This window comes from Hyla sarda, chromosome 2 (genome assembly GCF_029499605.1).
Source record: "Hyla sarda isolate aHylSar1 chromosome 2, aHylSar1.hap1, whole genome shotgun sequence".
NCBI lineage: Eukaryota > Metazoa > Chordata > Amphibia > Anura > Hylidae > Hyla > Hyla sarda.
In genome coordinates this window covers 169,429,640-169,450,077 of record NC_079190.1, presented here as the reverse complement: position 1 = coordinate 169,450,077, position 20,438 = coordinate 169,429,640, and positions in this window count along the sequence as shown.

The window sequence follows — 20,438 nt, the reverse complement described above, 5'->3', positions numbered from 1 at the left end:
TTGGCTGTTCAGGTGTTTTGAATGGAAGAACGAGGGGTAAGCCGCTGACAGACACATATAGCAATGGTTTGTTTCTCCAAGTATGGAACAAAAATACTGGGCAGTAGAAATCACAGATTGCCAATTCTTTTATCCTATAACGTAATTTGTTATCCATCTCATATCACGGGCATGGGGTGCTGTAAGTGCTCCTATAGGGAGCAATCTCTCTATATTTTACTGCTGGATATGGTAATTATCTGTTGTATCTGAAGGGTATTAGATTGGATAGACTAAGTGTCTGGGCATCCACTTGGCAAATGAGGTTCAATGTGGATAAATGTAAAGTTATGCATCTGGGTACTAATAACCTGCATGCGTCGTATGTCTTAGGGGGGATTAAACTGGCAGAGTCACTGGTAGAGAAGGATCTGGTTGTACTTGTAGATCACAGACTACAGAATAGCATGCAATGTCAGGCTGCTGCTTCCAAAGCCGGCAGGATATTGTCATGTATCAAAAGAGGCATGGACTCAAGGGACCGGGACATAATACTCCCCCTTTATAAAGCATTGGTACGGCCTCACCTGGAATATGCTGTTCAGTTTTGGTCGCCTGTTCATAAAAGGGACACTGCGGAGTTGGAAGGGGTGCAGAGACGCGCGACTAAACTAATATGGGGCATGGAACATCTTAGCTATGAGGAGCGATTAAAGGAGTTACAATTGTTTAGTCTTGAGAAGAGACGTTTAAGGGGGGATATGATAAACGTATATAAGTATATAAATGGCCCATACAAAAAATATGGAGAAAAACGGTTCCAGGTTAAACCCCCCCAAAGGACGAGGGGGCACTCCCTCCGTCTGGAGAAGAAAAGGTTTAGTCTAAAGGGGCGACACGCCTTCTTTACCGTGAGGACTGTGAATTTATGGAACGGTCTAACTCAGGAACTGGTCACAGCAGGAACAATTAACAGCTTTAAAACAGGGTTAGATACATTCCTGGAACAAAATAACATTAATGCTTATGCAGAATTATAAAACTACATCCCTTTCCCTTATCCCCTTACATCCTTCCCTTCAATCCCCTGGTTGGACTTGATGGACGTATGTCTTTTTTCAACCATACTAACTATGTAACTGTCACGATGCCGGCTGGCAGGTAGTGGATCCTCTGTGCCAGAGAGGGATGGCGAGGACCGCGCTAGTGGACCGGTTCTAAGCCACTACAGGTTTTCACCAGAGCCCGCCGCAAAGCGGGATGGTCTTGCTGCGGCGGTAGTGACCAGGTCGTATCCACTAGCAACGGCTCACCTCTCTGACTGCTGAAGATAGGCGAGGTACAAGGGAGTAGGCAGAAGCAAAGTCGGACGTAGCAGAAGGTCGGGGGCAGGCGGCAAGGTTCGTAGTCAGGGGAGATAGCAGAAGTTCTGGTACACAGGCTTTAAACACACAAAACGCTTTCACTAGGCACAAGGGCAACAAGATCCGGCAAGGGAGTGCAAGGGAGGAGACCAGATATAGCCAGGGAGCAGGTGGGAGCCAATTAAGCTAATTGGGCCAGGCACCAATCATTGGTGCACTGGCCCTTTAAGTCTCAGGGAGCTGGCGCGCGCGCGCCCTAGAGAGCGGAGCCGCGCGCGCCAGCACATGACAGCAGGGGACGGGAACGGGTAAGTGACCTGGGATGCGATTCGCGAGCGGGCGCGTCCCGCTGTGCGAATCGCATCCCCAACGGCCATGACAGAGCAGCGCTCCCGGTCAGCGGGACTGACCGGGGAGCTGCAGGGAGAAAGACGCCGTGAGCGCTCCGGGGAGGAGCGGGGGCCCGGAGCGCTAGGCGTAACAGTACCCCCCCCCCCTTAGGTCTCCCCTTCTCTTTGTCCGGTAACTGCCTCCCCTGGGATGAGGACACCGGGAAAGGATGGAGGGATTCCTCAACGGCAGGCAGAACAGCAGGAGTAGGAATGGGGAGAGAGGGCAGAGGGCGAGACCTGGCACGGGGCAGTGTGACACCAGGACGAGGGCCATGAGGGGACACAGAGGCTTGCCTGATGGGACTGGGAGGGGGGGAGAGGCATTTCCTGTGGCAGGCAGAGTCCTTAATGACCTTAGGGGGACCGGATACAGGGGGAACCACAGGGTCACGGCAGAGAGTACTGGGAACCGGTTGAAGGCAGTCCTTGGAACAAGAGGGACCCCAACTCTTGATCTCCCCAGTGGACCAATCCAGGGTTGGGGAATGGTGTTGAAGCCAGGGTAGTCCAAGGAGAACTTCAGAAGTGCAATTAGGAAGGACAAAAAATACAATTTCCTCGTGATGAGGTCCGATGCACATTAGGAGGGGCTCCGTGCGGTAACGCACGGTGCAATCCAACCTGGCTCCGTTGACCGCGGAAATGTGGAGTGGCTTGACAAGACGGGTCACCGGAATGCGGAATTTATTCACTAAGGACTCCCGAATAAAATTCCCAGAAGCTCCAGAGTCCAGGCAGGCCACGGCTGAGAGGGGAGAGCTGGCTGAAGTAGAAATCCGAACAGGCACCGTGAGACGTGGAGAAGCCGACTTAGCATCAAGAGACGCCACACCCACGAGAGCTGGGTGCGAGCGTGCGTTTCCCAGACGTGGAGGACGGATTGGGCAATCCACCAAAAAATGTTCAGTACTGGCACAGTACAGACAAAGATTCTCTTCCTTACGGCGATTCCTCTCTTCCAGGGTCAGGCGAGACCGATCCACTTGCATGGCCTCCTCGGCGGGAGGCCTAGGCGCAGATTGCAGTGGAGACTGTGGGAGAGGTGTCCAGAGATCTAAGTCTTTTTCCTGGCGGAGCTCTTGATGCCTCTCAGAAAAACGCATGTCAATGCGAGTGGCTAGATGAATGAGTTCATGCAGGTTAGCAGGAGTCTCTCGTGCGGCCAGAACATCTTTAATGTTGCTGGATAGGCCTTTTTTAAAGGTCGCGCAGAGAGCCTCATTATTCCAGGATAGTTCAGAAGCAAGAGTACGGAATTGTATGGCGTACTCGCCAACGGAGGAATTACCCTGGACCAGGTTCAGCAGGGCAGTCTCAGCAGAAGAGGCTCGGGCAGGTTCCTCAAAGACACTTCGAATTTCCGAGAAGAAGGAGTGTACAGAGGCAGTGACGGGGTCATTGCGGTCCCAGAGCGGTGTGGCCCATGACAGGGCTTTTCCAGACAGAAGGCTGACTACGAAAGCCACCTTAGACCTTTCAGTAGGAAACTGGTCCGACATCATCTCCAAGTGCAGGGAACATTGCGAAAGAAAGCCACGGCAAAACTTAGAGTCCCCATTAAATTTGTCCGGCAAGGACAGGCGGAGGCTAGGAGTGGCCACTCGCTGCGGAAGGGGTGCAGGAGCTGGCGGAGGAGATGGTTGTTGCTGCTGTAGCTGTGACTGTACTTGCTGTAGTTGTGACTGGAGTTGCTGTGTCATGGTGGTCAAGTACGACAGCTGGTGATCTTGTTGGGCGATCTGACGAGCTTGCTGGGCGACCAGCGTAGGGAGGTCAGCGACAACTGGCAGAGGAACTTCAGCGGGATCCATGGCCGGATCTACTGTCACGATGCCGGCTGGCAGGTAGTGGATCCTCTGTGCCAGAGAGGGATGGCGAGGACCGCGCTAGTGGACCGGTTCTAAGCCACTACAGGTTTTCACCAGAGCCCGCCGCAAAGCGGGATGGTCTTGCTGCGGCGGTAGTGACCAGGTCGTATCCACTAGCAACGGCTCACCTCTCTGACTGCTGAAGATAGGCGAGGTACAAGGGAGTAGGCAGAAGCAAAGTCGGACGTAGCAGAAGGTCGGGGGCAGGCGGCAAGGTTCGTAGTCAGGGGAGATAGCAGAAGTTCTGGTACACAGGCTTTAAACACACAAAACGCTTTCACTAGGCACAAGGGCAACAAGATCCGGCAAGGGAGTGCAAGGGAGGAGACCAGATATAGCCAGGGAGCAGGTGGGAGCCAATTAAGCTAATTGGGCCAGGCACCAATCATTGGTGCACTGGCCCTTTAAGTCTCAGGGAGCTGGCGCGCGCGCGCCCTAGAGAGCGGAGCCGCGCGCGCCAGCACATGACAGCAGGGGACGGGAACGGGTAAGTGACCTGGGATGCGATTCGCGAGCGGGCGCGTCCCGCTGTGCGAATCGCATCCCCAACGGCCATGACAGAGCAGCGCTCCCGGTCAGCGGGACTGACCGGGGAGCTGCAGGGAGAAAGACGCCGTGAGCGCTCCGGGGAGGAGCGGGGGCCCGGAGCGCTAGGCGTAACAGTAACTATGTATTGTCCCATTACGTGGTCCAGCAGTAACTCTGTTGTTCATGGGTTCTGAAGTTAATTACCTGTTTTGTCCCAGTGTTACTCTTGAGGATCCCGATTACTAGTCGGGTGAAATGCGTTGGGTATGAAGATAAATATTTTTCTTTGAGATTTTATACTTTATTTTCTGTGGAGCTGGGCTATTGTGTTAACGTTGTTGCCGTGATCCTAACAGAGTGATCCCAACACCTTGCTACTGAGATATATCCATTATTGAGTATTGAGTCTCTGTTGTACTAATCAGTGAACCCATCTGTATTATTGTTGCATATTTTGCATACTATTGTTGCAGATTTTTGAATTTTATGTCACAAGGGGTAGAGTTAAGTTTTAATTGGTCATAATTAAAGGTTATGTTTTAATTCCGGCGCTCCAGTGATAATATTTGTTTGCACTGTATAGAAAATTGATATCATTATATCCTTATTCATTCTGTGATTGGAACGTAATTTGTCAACCATACACATTAGACAGCCGGTCAGTGCTGTCAGAATCATGCGGTTTTGTTAACTTTTGTACAATGTGTATGGGAGCCTTCAGTCTCACAGCGTACTATTTAGTATTTCTTGTAAGGCTGGGTTCACACTACGATTTGTAACTACGGTTCCCGTATACGGCTGGGAGGAGGGGGTGGGGCGTAATCGCGGCACCCGCACTCAGCCGTGCTTGGGAACCGTATTTAATGCATGTCTATGAGCCGACTGGAGTGAACAGCAGCCTCCGGTCAGCTGCTTTTTTGGCCGTATGCGGTTTCCCGACCGTAGACAAAAACGCGGTCGACCACGTTTTTGCCTGCGGTCGGGAAACCACATACGGCCGAAAACGCAGCCGACCGGAGGCTGCGGTTCACTTCGGTCGGCTCATAGACATGCATTAAATACGGTTCCCGAATACGGCTGAGTGCGGATGCCGTGATTAAGCCCCGCCCCCCTCCTCCCAGCTGTATACAGGAACCGTAGTTACAAATCGTAGTGTGAACCCAGCCTAACATAGGCGGAGCTGTGGCAACCTCATGAGTTGGTATTCTTTGCAGTATGCAAAATAGCTCTCCTCCAGAAAGAAACAAAGAATGATCTTTGCATTTTAGGAGTTTTCTTTTAATATCTAGTTTAATAAATTGTATTTAAAAAATATATAATTTGGAAAGAAATTAAGATTATGCTTTACAGTGGTCCCTCAACATATGATGGTAATTCGTTCCAAATTAACCATCGTTTGTTGAAACCATCGTATGTTGAGGGATCCGTGCAATGAAAAGAATAGGAAGTTATACTCACCTGTCCCCGCCGCTCCGGACCGTCACAGCTGCCCTGGATGTCGCCTTCCATTGCTGTTGCCGTGTCCCCGGGATGTCCCCGCCACTCTGGACCGTCTCTGCTGGCCGGGAACGTCGCTCTCCATCGCCGTCATCATGTCGCTGCGCACCCCGCTCCTATTGGATGATGGGATGGCGTGCGCGGTGACGTGATGACAACGACGGAGAGCGTCAGCGATGCAGGGGATCCTGAAGAGGATGGTCCAGAGCGCCAGGGACAGGTGAGTGATCATCACCGGAGCACACGGGGCACCTTAAATGGCTATCCAGCGGCAGCTGAAGTAGTCTGTGCTGCCGAATAGCCGTTTATACGATGGCCCCGACACACACAAAAGCATCATATGTTGATGGTGCCTTCAACATGCGATGGCCTCTGAGAGTCCATCGTATGTTAAAATTATCGTATGTTGGGGCCATCGTAGGTCAGGGAGTCACTGTACTTAGTAAGTCTCTGGATAGAGTTATAATACAGTATAAGAAAGTAGTTGTGGCCCCTAGCACACACAATAAAATCCTGTTTATGACAATGGTGAACAATGGTGGCCTTTTCCCTTGTGTTTGATGGAGATCCCAACTCATGAACCCCCCAATCGACTGTCTCCTAGATATGTTAGAAGTTTTTTTTTTTTTTTTTTTAATGCATGATTCCTTTAAATAACATCTGCTTAGGTAACTTTCCTCCAGGAGAACTATTATTGAGAACAGGAAAAAAGGTATATAATATAAAATCAATTCCAATATTGTTTCTGCCACCACGGGCCATTGACCTTTTCATCACATATCAAAAGGTAGATTAAGGGTAGATTTAAAGTGTGCTTTTATTTTATGAGTTGTCTTTTTACTGGAATTAAAGGAAGTTGTTTTCTAGCCAATAAGGATATTACAGTCTACTGTTCATCGATCTCGGCGGCGGTGTCAGGTGCATGACTTATAAATCAAGTTCATGAAAAGGATCCGCAGACAAAACATTTTGCATCATGTGTCTGTGTCAAGAGGAGAAAGTTATTAATAAACAACAGACAATGGCTCTGCGGCACTTTTTGACAACCTGTGTGTCAATAATAATGGATGAATGCCTTCGATAAAACTCAAGTCTATTCGAAAGGATTATTCTGATCAGAATTGTCTTAGAGCCATTAAAGGGGTATTCCGGGCAAAAACATTTTATCCCCTATCCAAAGGATAGGGGATAAGATGTCTGATCGCGGGGAGCCCGCTGCTGAGACCCCTGCGATCTCCCTGCAGCACCAGCATTCTGCCGTCACGCCCCCTCCCATAGACATGAATGGAGGGGGGCATGGCGTGACCCCATGGCCCCAGTCCCGAAAACCCGGAAGTTTCCCAAACTGGAGACTCAGCACCTGCATAGAATATGGGTGCTGCAGGGAGATCGCGGGGGGTCTCAGCAGCGGGCTCCCCGCGATCAGACATTTTATCCCTATCCTTTGGATAGGGGATAAAATGTTTTTGCCCGGAATACCCCTTTAATGTTGCTATTCCAACAGTAAGTTCAGTATTACATGTCATAGCTCAATTTTATTGAAATATTATGAATGTAAAGTTTAGGTATAAAAAGGACTATGGGGGTATTTATCAAAACTGGTTGTTCTATGTGGTTTTTTACCCTATTTTTTTTGCGTTGTTTTCGACGAACTTGCGCCAAATTTATCATTTGTCGCACCCTATATTGTAACTTTGGCGTTTATTGGGGCTTACTAGCCAAAACTGATGGTATGGCACTTTTTTATGTCAGTTTAAAAATGACTTTGATTTGCGACAAATTTGCGGTATTAGTAACCGTTTTTGCGAGAAAGTATAAAAGGCACAATTAGTAAATTCCCAACCACTGCAAAAAAAAATCGTGTCAACAGTTGAAATGCAGTCGGAACATGAAAACGACATAATGACAAAGGCGCAATGCAAAATCGCAAATCGCAATGTCTCAGATGAAATGCGACAAAAGTACACAAGAAAAGATGTGTATATCCAATGATAAATATGAATGTTATGAAAAATGCAGTATAACAAGCAGCTATACTTTTTTTTTTTTTCATAATACTAGACAATTAACCCTATAAACTAACACAATGCGATTATCTGGAGTGCCTGGTCATCATATTACCATGGCTGCTTAAAAAATCCAGCTTGATCATTAGACTTAATAGGAGGACAAGACCATATGTGGTGATGATTACAAGTGTAAAGTGTGCAAGCAAGGTTTCCAACTCATCCCTTTAATTCCTGACACTTGTAATTTACACAGCTTGAGTGGCTAATGTTATCCAGGTGACATACACATTACACCTAGTAACCCATACAGCCACTTATTCATACATGTCAGCAATTACAAGAATGATTTGTACATCTTGTGGAGAGTAACACTAAATATTTACATATATTAACATTTTTTTTAAGAATGTCAAATCATCAATCACATTCATAAAACAATAACAAGTACACAACAAGCAACCTAAATCTGGATATACCATATTTTTCGTCATATAAGACACTCTGGCATATAAGACGCACCTAATTTTGTAGGATAAAAATCTAGAAAATAAAGATTCTGAACCAAATACATTGTAAAGTATAGGACAGAGATCTTCAACCTGCGGACCTTCAGATGTTGCAAAACTACAACTCCCAGCATGCCCGGACAGCATGCTGGGAGTTGTAGTTTTGCTACATCTGGAGGTCCGCAGGTTGAAGACCACTGGTATAGAAGGTAGTACTCACGTGTCCCCGCCGCTCCGGACCTGTCACCGCTGCCCTGGATGTCGCCCTCCATCGCTGTCGCCGCGTCCCCGGGGTGTCCCCGTCGCTCCGGAACGTCTTTGCTGCCCGGTATCCTCGCTCTCCGTCGCCGCCATGACGTTGCTACGCACGTCGCTCCTATTGGATGACGGGACGGCGTGCGCGACGACGTGATGAAGACCAAGGAGAGCACCAGCCATGCAGGGGATCCCGGCACAGAGCAGACACCGAGGAGGCAGGTAAGGTCCCTCCCGGTGTCCTGTAAGCTGTTCGGGATGCCGCAATTTCATTGTGGCGGTCCCGAACAGCCCGACTGAACAGCCGGGTTAGTGTTATTTTCACTTCAGACGCAGCGGTCAGCTTTGATCGACGTGTCAGAAGGGTTAATATAGGGCATCACCGCGATTGGTGATGTCCTGTATTAGCCGCGGGTACCGGCTGTTAATGGCCGCAGGGACCGCCACGATAGGTGTGTATTCGCCTTATAAGACGCACCAACTTTTCCCCCAAAATTTTGGGGAAGAAAAAGTGCGTCTTATATGGCGAAGTAGTAGTAGTAGTAGTAGTAGTAGTAGTAGTAGTAGTAGTCTGCATTTATCATTTGGGCACAGTTCTAATGGCTTCTTTATAGCAACAAACTTTTTGAAAGGTTCAAACTGTAGAAAAGGAAGCAAAACATTGCTAACTGAAGTTTGTCAGTTGGGGTATGTATGACATCATCATTCTTACATCAGTTGCACAGAAGTGTTGTAACTATTATGTTAAATATAAGGACCTGTCATTTTACTTCTAAACCTTCAGTCTCTAGCTTGTCCTGTTTTCAACATGATGACATCAAATAATTTCCTATACGTTCTACTTGTACATAAATAGCAAAAGTGATCATATGACTGCCTTCCATAGTATAAACATCTGTTCAATTGGTATAATTACACCCAAGCCTTGGTGCCTATTGTAACCATAAAGTCTTAAAGAGACCCTGACAACAATTTGAAGTGATTAAAACTGCTGACAGGCCCATTAAGAGTTTGGGGAGTGGAGCCCATATGAACCTGATGTATCATTCATGCATTTTGTATGACCAAGATAAATGTTGTTGAAGCTACTGGATGCTGCAAGTGCCCAGGGAGCAGGATTTTCTTAGGAGTCCAGAGTGCTCTGTATTGAGAGTGTTCCCGGGCTGTCCTCCTTCCAGCTATGACAGATAGCTTGAGGATTCCCCTGATTGAATCATTGAGCTATCAGTCCAAGCTGAGAGGGGTGGATAGAGACGCTCTCAATGTAGAGAGCACTTGGCACCTAAGAAGAAAAACCCACCCCCTGGGCACTTGCAGCATCTGTAACATTCAACAACGTTCATCTCGGTCTTGCAAGCTTTAGGACCAAGAAATCAGGTATGTATGGACTACCCTCCCCAATCTCTGTATAAGCTGAGCTCAAAACTGCTGAAAAGTTCACTTTAAGTTTTCTAACCATATACAGAGGTCAACAGGAATATTAGTTTGGAGGGATAGTTAATAGGGCCCCAGTAGACATTTTTCATCAGGGCCCGGTAGCTTCAAGCTACACCTTGTAAGGTCACACAATGGAATGTTCACATAATAGATTTACTCAATCTGCCCAATTACCTTGTGATCAAAGTCGCACAAATATTTACATTATTGGTTATTTGCTCTTCACTTTAATAAACAAGCAGTTCATAGGTAAAGTAATCTATATCTTTACCCAACTAACATCCTGCACTAGTGAGAAGCTGCATATAGCAGTTAGGTAAAACTTTACTATGCAATTTAAGTATTCATACTGAAAAATTGTATTTAAATATGTGGAACGGAATGACTGATAAGGTGCCTGCGCTACTTCAGATAAACTCTTCCTGTATGAAAAGTGGGTCATTATATCAGATTCTTCTTCTAAATCTTGACCAGAGGGCTGGTGCAACTTTGCATATTATTAATCTTCTAGTTCTAATTATGCGAGACTAGTACAATGAGGAAAGTGATAAATAATGTCCTCGCGTCCCCCTGATTCTTACATGACATCATTCATTAAAGATTAATTCTTTGCAGTATATATTGTAGACACAACAATATGCCATTATTACATGGTAATGAATACAACTCTAAGGAATTATATTTTGGGCTGTGTGCACTGTAGAATTATATTTTGGGCTGTGTGCACTGTAGAATTATATTTTGGGCTGTGTGCACTGTAGAATTATATTTTGGGCTGTGTGCACTGTAGAATTATATTTTGGGCTGTGTGCACTGTAGAATTATATTTTGGGCTGTGTGCACTGTAGAATTATATTTTGGGCTGTGTGCACTGTAGAATATGCCCCTTTGTGTCTTCATTTTGTAAGGGCTTTTGCTTGGCACAGAGGACTACAGTCAAAGGAATACAAGGAATATGAGGTCTGCATGATCAAAATACACTCTGCGGCTTCATTCCAGCTGCAAAAAACTGCTGTTATATTAGCTTGACAGATATCTCATTTATATCTGAAGTTGTCAATGGGGCACCTTAAATTTTATGCACATTTTCTAAGGGAAAACTGGATTTTTTGCTATTATTGCATACTAATTAATGCTTTGTCTAGGAACGGACACAAAAGGGGGCATTTACTAAAATGTGTGATTTCGTTAATTTTTTATTTTTTTTGCGTGATAAATTTTGTTGAGAATACACATTTTCAGAAATTTCACTCTTCACGTAAACCAAAAAGCTACGTTAGGTCTGGGCTGGAGTAAAATTGCACCTTATTGGGGTGTGTGTTGGGGGGTGACTTTTTTGTGAAAGTCGCAGTTGATAAATTCATTACCACTGCACAAGACTAACCCTTAACATCTGCCCTGTACACTCTTTTAAAAAAAGGTTTAAATTGAAAAGGCGCAAAAAATAGCCTGAGGCGCATCGCTGCGCCTAAATAGAGACAAATCTACACACAAAAATAGCTCTAAAAACAATGCATAATTGCCCCCAATAGTTCTGCTATGGATTGCCTCAGTAAAAAGTGTGACATTCTCATAATGGTTCTAGGTTACAAAAATAGAAGCTTGAAGCTTTACCTGGGCCCACTACCCAGTGAGAGAAGAGGCCATGCTCATACAGTATGTGACTACATTAAAGTGGTACACATTCTGAATACTATAGATATATCATTTCCATTTCTTTAGCAGGTAACAATGATAACATGAATATATCACTGTGTAACTCTGTGCGTCTCTATATTTACCACATACAGCGCTAATGTTGTATTGGGCACTTCATGAGAAACCCTCACTGTAAAATATATTTTTACACAACAATACCGAATCATTAATATACCTTTATGTGTGCAAACTGAATTAATACATCAGAGACACATAACCGTGTCTGTCCTGTGGCAGGCTTAGTTTAGCTTGCTGGTTTCCCCCAAGATGTGTAGGCCAGTTTCCTTAACCTTTCCAGTTCTTTACTTGCTCACATGGGCTTACTCTCACTGTTAAGGACTTTTTGATCACATGATCTTAGGTCTTGCTTTCTGTGACAATAAGACTGAGGACGGAGACGAAGGAATAAGAAGGGCTGTCCTGGAAAGCACTTTTCTGCTATGTACATGAATGATGTCCCCAACCTCGACCACTCCTTCTAGGCACAGCGGTGGTCTATAACCTAGACTATAAGTCAGAAAGCTGTCACTAGCAATGCAAATGCACAGGTAAGGTGGCTGGCAAGGGCTTCTGCAATTCCTGCCTGCTAGCACTTTCCTGCTATGTGCATGTGGAGAGTGAAAAAATGGGGTTTGTTGAGAGCGCTCCTGTGGGACGACGGATGTCAAATGAAGCAGAGGTCTGAGCCAGCACTTACGCAGGACTAACTTTTATTGCAAAAAGAAGTCAAACAGGTAAAACAGGACAACGCATTTCGGCGCTCACTGGCGCCTTCCTCAGGTCCACAATAGTAGCTACAGAAGGAACATATACATATACATAAATGTCAAAATAAATGAATAGAAATACAGAGACTTAAAAAGCACACATAAAAAGGTGAATAATGGGGATGACCAGGAGGGTCATAAAACAAGTGGTCTAAAAACAAGTAGGAACCAACAAGTGGAAGAGGACTTGAATGTATAGGCCTATATGGAGGGGGTTGTGAATGCACACAAATTGCCATGTCCCTAGGCATGTGGAAGTGGACATGGGACATGTGCAAGGGCTTATAACAGGACTGTAGAATGGTGTATTAACAAACAGACAAGTGTTGAAAAGGTGGGAATTGGAACAATCCACCTGACGGTGAAGCAATGGGCGGGCTGCTCCATAATGGTAATTCATGTCCATATCCAGCCTAGGGAGGGTTTGGGGGGGACTCCGTGGCAGGGAGCGCCCAGGGAGAGCCCCTTTGTGTTTTCTCCTCCTTTTTCCTTCATACTCTGCTATGTGCATGAATGATGTCACCATACCTGACCACTGCTTCTAGACACAGAGGTGAAACCTGGACAATGAGCTTTTAACAAGGAAAGGTGATACAAGCCCATATCTTTAAAAGAATACAGGAATAGAAGGATCTTTAAAAGAATACAGGAATAGAAGATTTGGTAACTGTTCACAAAGGAAGTTTTTGCAATAGTTCCCTACAGGAGGCTCTGTAAGGCTATGTTCACACGTCAGAATTTCCCTGCAGAATTCGGCATTGGAATGGTGCATGGAGATTCCGCTGCAGTAGAGTCCTGTTGAATTCAACAGGATTCTGCTGAACTGTGCACACAGAAGAATTTCTGAAAAAATGTTTCTGGCACAGAAACTCAGATTTCTGTGTCCGCAGAAAGAATGAACTTGTCCATTCTTTCTGCCGACTCCGGACAGAGTACATAGCTGTTTATGAGACGGTGCATTCCTGTGCAGTCTCCGGAATGTCCACATGGTGATTTTCCGTGCAGACATTCCGATGTGCGAGCATAGCCTAATAGTTCTCAACAGCAGGCTCTGTAATAGGTTCTGTAGCAGCACTCAACAGCAGTCTTGACTGAGGATAGATAGCATTCACAGGCCTATCCACACCAAACTAAGCCTAAAGGAATGACTCAGTTGCCAGCAGACTAGCCAGGCCCCACTGGACTCAGATGCTTCTTAACAGACTCCTTCTAAACTCTTTTGAACAACTTTCTCCTCCCTCTGCACTCCAACCCATCTCCCCCCCCCCCCCCTCCCCCCAACCCCAGAACAGGCTACATCTATGGAATTAGAGCCCAACTGAGGACAGAAATTGTGAATGACTAAATATAACCTTTGTAAAATGTTGGGGAATATGTTGGCCCAATAGAAACAACAGGAAATAAATGCAATAAAGAAATAAGTGATCCTATTGAGCAATGACAAAATGTAATCAAAATGAATTTTCCAGGTCAAGGATTAGGAAAATGTCTTTTTAAGAGACAGTAAGCTTTACAGTTGTTTTAAATGTAATATTCATGATTATTTAGTCAGTGAAATCGAAAGGAAATGTTGTAAGTGTTCCTTAATGGATTTTTGTTGAGATATGTGATACTCAGATGTAGCGGTAAAATTGGCTTGTTAACTATATTTCTCTCATAACTTATTCAGTGCATGGCAATTAAATAAGGTGTTAGCTAAGTTCCTCTTCTGTGCATCAATAACCTTAAGCCTATGTATTGTAGGTAATGTGACATTTGGAACACATGGCAAGAGATGTGCTAACTGCCCACAAGAGTGTGACAAATGGAGGGCAGGTGGAGGCAGCCTCTTCTATTCAATCCTGTCCACTTTCTCCGGCAGGATGACTCAAGACACAGCTGTCCTCTATTTTCCCCCATTGGGACTTGCTTGACTAAATCTGACCCTGACACATATAACACGAAACAATTAATACGACATTTGTTAAAAATTGTATTGGCAATATGTAAAACAATAAACTTTTCTAATTGTCCTTGCTGGTTATTGTAGACCTGGGAACTCCACAGCTGCAGAACACAAAGGAGCAATACTGACACAATGTAACATTCCAGCAGCTGTGCCTTGTTGTTTGACTAAAGTGGGAGCAATGGAGAACCACAATTAAAACATGGGAAATCAATGTGGAATTGTTATTATATACATGGTCACAAAACAGAACTCTATCATATTTGTTATCATTGTTTGTTCATTGGCACATAAAACACTCAATCTCAATCATCTGTGGGCATTAGTCACAGCTTAGTTCCTTACTAGGCTAAATCTTGACAAGAAAGGCTACATGTACCAATGGTTTCCCTGAGAAAACAGAACTTGCACAACAATGCCCCTTCCCATTTTTCTTTTGTATTTGTTATGCCTAGTGGAACCAGGAAGCCTCTATTGTGTTAGGCAAGCCAGTCTGTATGATAGTATTCTACTTTTCACTTGCTGACATGGTCTACTTCCTGGCTTTTTAGGTTCTCATGAGATTTCCCATATATACACAAGTTTAATATAAAAGAATACTGTATGTCAACACTTTAGTAACGCATTTCACTGCAAGCGGCTATTCCGAGAAACATATGGGAACTCTTAAGGTTATGACAGAGTATTATTGTTTTACATGCAAAATCCTCCTCTGTACATAATTATTTCAGTGGAGAAGAAACTGATACAGTGACCAACATTTTATTGAATGTGTACAGAAAAAAATAATAATAATGTGCTGTGTTCAGAAAAGAAAGTAGAACATACATAACTGAAGTAATATACCATTAAAAAAATTAATGAACCATACAAGCAATAAATGTTCATATGGAAAATTTTAACAAATCCAATTATTTACCAAATGGAAATATAAGTAAGAGCTAAACATGAAGCACAGGAACGAACTAGACAAAGAGCATTATAGTTAAGAAAAGTTATGTGCACAACTGTTCATTCATATTAGGATCAATAATAGGCATAGGCCTCTTAAACAGTCCTGCACGGTAGAGACAATGTATAGCCATGCAATCCGGATCCAGTTCAATAAGGTTAAGTAGACAATCCAAATCCAGTCAATACAGACAAGCCTAAAATGTAACCTAGTAGTCTAGGGCTTTGATTTGTTCCATCATTCTTAGTGCCTTATGACATGTAGCATTTTTTGGCTGATGTTGCCCTGGGTAATAGGCCTAGTGATCAGCCAATGAAGTAGCTTGTCCATCAAATGATGGTATCCTTTTAGCAGGCTTAAAGGGGTACTCCACTGCTCAGCATTTGGAACAAACTGTTCTGAACGCTGGAGTCGGCGCTGGGAGCTGATGACGTCACGCTCTGCACCCTCTATGCAAGTCTATGGGAGGGAAAGTGACGGCTGTCACGCATCCTCCCATAGACTTGCATGGAGGGGGCGGGGCATGATGTCATGAGGGGGCGGTGTTAAGGCTCACTATACCCTTGTAAAGTTCCGTGAGGGTGTAGTTTCCAAAATGGGGTCACATGTGGGTATTTATTGTTTTGTGTTTATGTCAGAACCGCTGTAAAATCAGCCACCCCTGTGCAAATCACCAATTTAGACCTCAAATGTACATGGTGCGCTCTCACTTCTGAGCCATGTTGTGCGTCATAGAGCACTTTGCGTCCAGATATGGTGTATTTCCGTATTTCCACACCAGCATGGTAGTGTATTTTTTTTTTTACACTAATATGCTGGTGTAGACCCCAACTTTACCTTTATGGAAATACCCCAAATGTGGCACTAAACTGTTGCCTTGAAATACGACAGGGCTCCAAAGCAAGAGAGCCCCATGGGCATTTTAGGCCTAAATTGGGGATTTGCTTCCACCACCAAAATACCCTACGCCAGTGTTTCCCAAACAGGGTGTCTCCAGCTGTTGCAAAACTCCCAGCATGCCTTTCCAGTCAGTGGCTGTACAACAATACTGGGAGTTGTTGTTTTTCAACAGCTGGAGGCTCAGTTTTGGAAACAGTTCCATACAAGACGTTTTTTATTTTTATTGGGGGGGGGGACTGTGTAAGGGTGTGTACATGTAGTGTTTTACTTTTCATGTTGTGTAGGTGTAGTGTAGTGTTTTTAGGGTACATTCACACGGGCGGAGGTTTACAGCTAGTTTCCCGTCGAGTTTGGGTTGCGACGCAAAATTTGCCGCATCTCAAACTTGCAGCAGGAAACTCGCTGCAAACCCCTGCCCGTGTGACTGTACCCTGTACAATCACATGGGGGGGGGGGGGGCAAACCTTCAACTGTTGCAAAACTACAACTCCCAGCATGCAGTTACAGACCATACAGGCTGGGAGTTGTAGTTATGCAACAGCTAGAGGCGCATTGGTTGCAAAACACTGAGCGTTTGTTACTTAACTCAGTGTTTCACAACCAGTGTGCCTCCAACTGTTACAGAACTACAACTCCCAGCATGTACAGTCTATCAGTGCATGCTGGGAGTTTTAGTTTGCAACAGCTGGAGGCACACTGGTTGCAAAACACTGAGTTAGGTAACAAAGTCAGTGTTTCGCAACCAGTGTGCCTTCAGCTGTTGCAAAACTACAACTCTCAGCATGCACTTACAGACAAAGAGCATGCTGGGACTTGTAGTTATGCAACAGCTGGAGGCACACTACTGCAACTCCCAGCATGCCCTTTGGTAGTTTGTGTGCTGGGGTTGTAGTTATGCAATTGCTGGAGGCACACTTTTTCGTAGGAAAAATGTGCTTCCAGCTGTTGCATAACTACAACCCCAAGCATGCACAAACTACCAAAGGGCATGCTGGGAGTTGTAGTAGTGCCTTCTGTTGTTGCATAACAACAATTCACAGCATGCCCTTTTTTGCATGTTGGGAGTTGTTGCTAAGCAATAGCAGGATGCCAGCCTTACCTCCTGCTGCTGCACACATGCCAGATCCTCTTGCCACCATTGCCACTATCTCCGCTCCGGGGGCCCCGATCCTGCCGCCGATGCTGGGGATCGGGGGCCCCCTGTCCAGATACACACTCTCGACACCCGCTCTCGCCCTCCGGAATAGGGTCGGAGTGGGTGGCATTAAAGACACCCCCACAGCAGGCGTCCTGATTCCTCGGCCTGAATGAGGACGATCGTGAGGTGGCACCAGTGCCACCTCCCTCCTGCTGCTATAGGGGAATAGGTGCCGTGTCGGACGGCACCTATCATCCTTTTTTTCCGCGTTACCTGGGACCTGACAGACCCGGAATCACCGCAAAGTGACAGTCTGAATTGATCAGCGATTTGTGGCGATTGCCGACATAGGGGGGGGTTTCAGGACCCCCCCCCAGGGGTTTGCATGGGGTGCCTGCTGAACGATTTCAGCAGGCATCCTGGTCCGGTCCCCACCCAGCGAGCGGCGGGGACCGGAATTCTCACGGGCTTACAGGTACGCCCATGGTCCTTAAGTACCAGGATGTCAGGGCATACCCATATGCCCATGGTCATTAAGGGGTTAAAGATCGTTGGTCACCAGCTGCACGTCACCCTCTGTAAACATTAAATGTGCGACAACAATGATGAAAATGAATAGCCTCTACACTTGCACTGTTATAGTAAGGGTTAAATGATGTCTCTTCTCCCATTTTAACTATAAAGACAATACACAGTAAACACAAAAATGTAGCTTTTCTATGATCATTCCATGAATAGAATTTAGTGATGTCATCTATGGGGGGAATTTATCAAAACCTGTCCAGAAGAAAAGTTGATCAGTTGCCTAAAGCAACCAAACAGATCACTTCTTTTATTTTTCAAAAGCCTTTTAAAAAATGAAAGAAGCAAACTGATTGGTTGCTATGGGCAACTGGCCAACTTTTCCTCTGCACAGGTTTTATAACTCTCCCTATATGTGAATAGGTAACTGTCCCAAAATCCGGATAACTGGTTGTGCTATACTTGGCAGGAACAGCTGCAATGAAACATTAGTGATAACTTATCATGAGGCTTTTACATCTCTGCTGAGGAATAAGATTGTTTACATTCAACTACATGGGGGATTATTTAGCATGATCCGCGATGCCGTTTCTTGGCCCAGCATCTCAATCAGCCTCTCCAAAAAGTGAATTTCTCTTCTATTGAACCATACAAGGGTGGACTTATGTGCTTCAGATGAATGTCCTGCTATATAACCCAACTGCCCTTATACTTTAGGTCATGAACTGACAAGTTCTCCAGGATATTTATAATCCATATTTACTACCACACCGTTAACATCACATGGGTATGACTTTCCTATTTCCTTCCCATGGATACCATTTTTGCTTAGCATTTTTCTTATTGTAACATTATATACATTGACCTTAAATGGGCACCCTCATAAAAAATTTTTTTTGCTATTGCACTCCTTATGGTAAATATGAAATATTTCTAATATACTTTGTTTAAAAAAAATGAAGTTTTCTATGATTTATTTGTGCTTAAAAAAGCTGAAGAGCACATCCCCCCCCCCAACTAATACACAGACTTTGGACCAAAGCCGAAACACAGGAAGTGCCGCCTGGAGTGCTGAGGGGGGGGGGGGGGGGGGGGGGGGTCCAACCAACAGCATATGGCAGTTAAGTGTGAGAAGAGCTATGATTGGATGAGGCTGGCACCCCCCCCCCCTCAGCACTCCAGGCAGCACTTTCTGTGTTTGGACTTTGGTCCAACGTCTGTGTATAAGATGGGGGAAAATGTGCTCTTGGGCTTTTTTAAGTACAAATAAGACATAGAAAACTTCATTTTTTTAAACAAAGTATATAAGAAATATTTTTTATTTACCATAAGTGCAATAGCAAAAATTTGTTTTAATGAGAGTGAGAGGCCTGCAGTTATATGTATCTGCCTAGTTTCTTTCATAAACTCCTGAATGAATTGTTAAAGGCTCGGCACTTGGGAAAGTTTGGAAGTTTCACCACTGTTTCTCCACTTATGGATAATGGTGCAATGTAACTTGTCCAAATCCTTAGCAATGCCTTTGTAACCCCTGGAATTTTGTAAAGGTATGTTCCCACAGGGCAAAAACACTGTGGATTTTCCACAGTTCAATCACATATGGAAAACCGGCAACTTATTAATGAATCTGCAAAATTAATACATTCTGTGTGAAAAATCTGTGCATAATTGTTCTTTGGTACAGATATTACATTAATGCTGTAGTCATGCAGAAAATTTTACCCATTGACTTAAAGGGGTTCTCCCTTGCTTATACTGTTTTTTGTTATTATGTTTGTGTGTTATGTGTGTATAAGTATGTGTTTTTTTATGTGTGTTGTGATTATGTATATATGTATTTTCTTACCTTTTGTGAAGATCTGGAAGCTGGCCCCTTTTTCTTCCAGTGGGTTGCTGTTCATCTCGGCCTCCGCCATGTTGTGTTCGGTAAGTGGGATCTTCTGACGTCCGAGGCAAATCTTTTCTTCCTGTTTCTTCCGTGGCTCAGCGACGAATCTGCTGCCTCTTCTGGCGCATGCGCAGGTATTATTATAATTTTTTTAACCAATAAAGTTTTTTTTGTCTAATTGACAAACTGCGCTTGCGCGAAGCTACGCTATTAGCATAGACCTAACGTACGCTACGCTGTTAGTGTAGTACTTGCGTACTCGCGCATGCGCACACAGTTTGTCAATTAGACAAAAAAAACTTTATTGGTAAAAAAAAAAAAAAACTATCTGTGCATGCGCCGGAAGAGGCCGCAGATTCGTCGCTGAGCCACGGAAGAAACAAGAAGAAAAGATTCGCCTCGGACGTCAGAAGATAGGAAGGACAGAAGCAAGAACACACCCCCCGACATCCCACTTACCGAACACAACATGGCGGTGGCCGAGGTGCACAGCAAGCCACTGGAAGAAAAAGGGGCCAGCTTCCGGATCTTCACAAAAGGTAAGAAAATACATATATACATAATCACAACACACATAAAAAAACATACTTATACACACATAACACACAAACATAATAACAAAAAACAGCATAAACAAGGGAGAACCCCTTTAAATCAGAAAGTCAAAATCTGCAAGAAATACTTTTTTTCTTGCTTCGAAAACATGAACATAATGTTAATGTGTAAAAGCAAGCACCAACAATGTACTAATAATGCACTAATAACTACATCAACCAACCTACATGACTTGGTG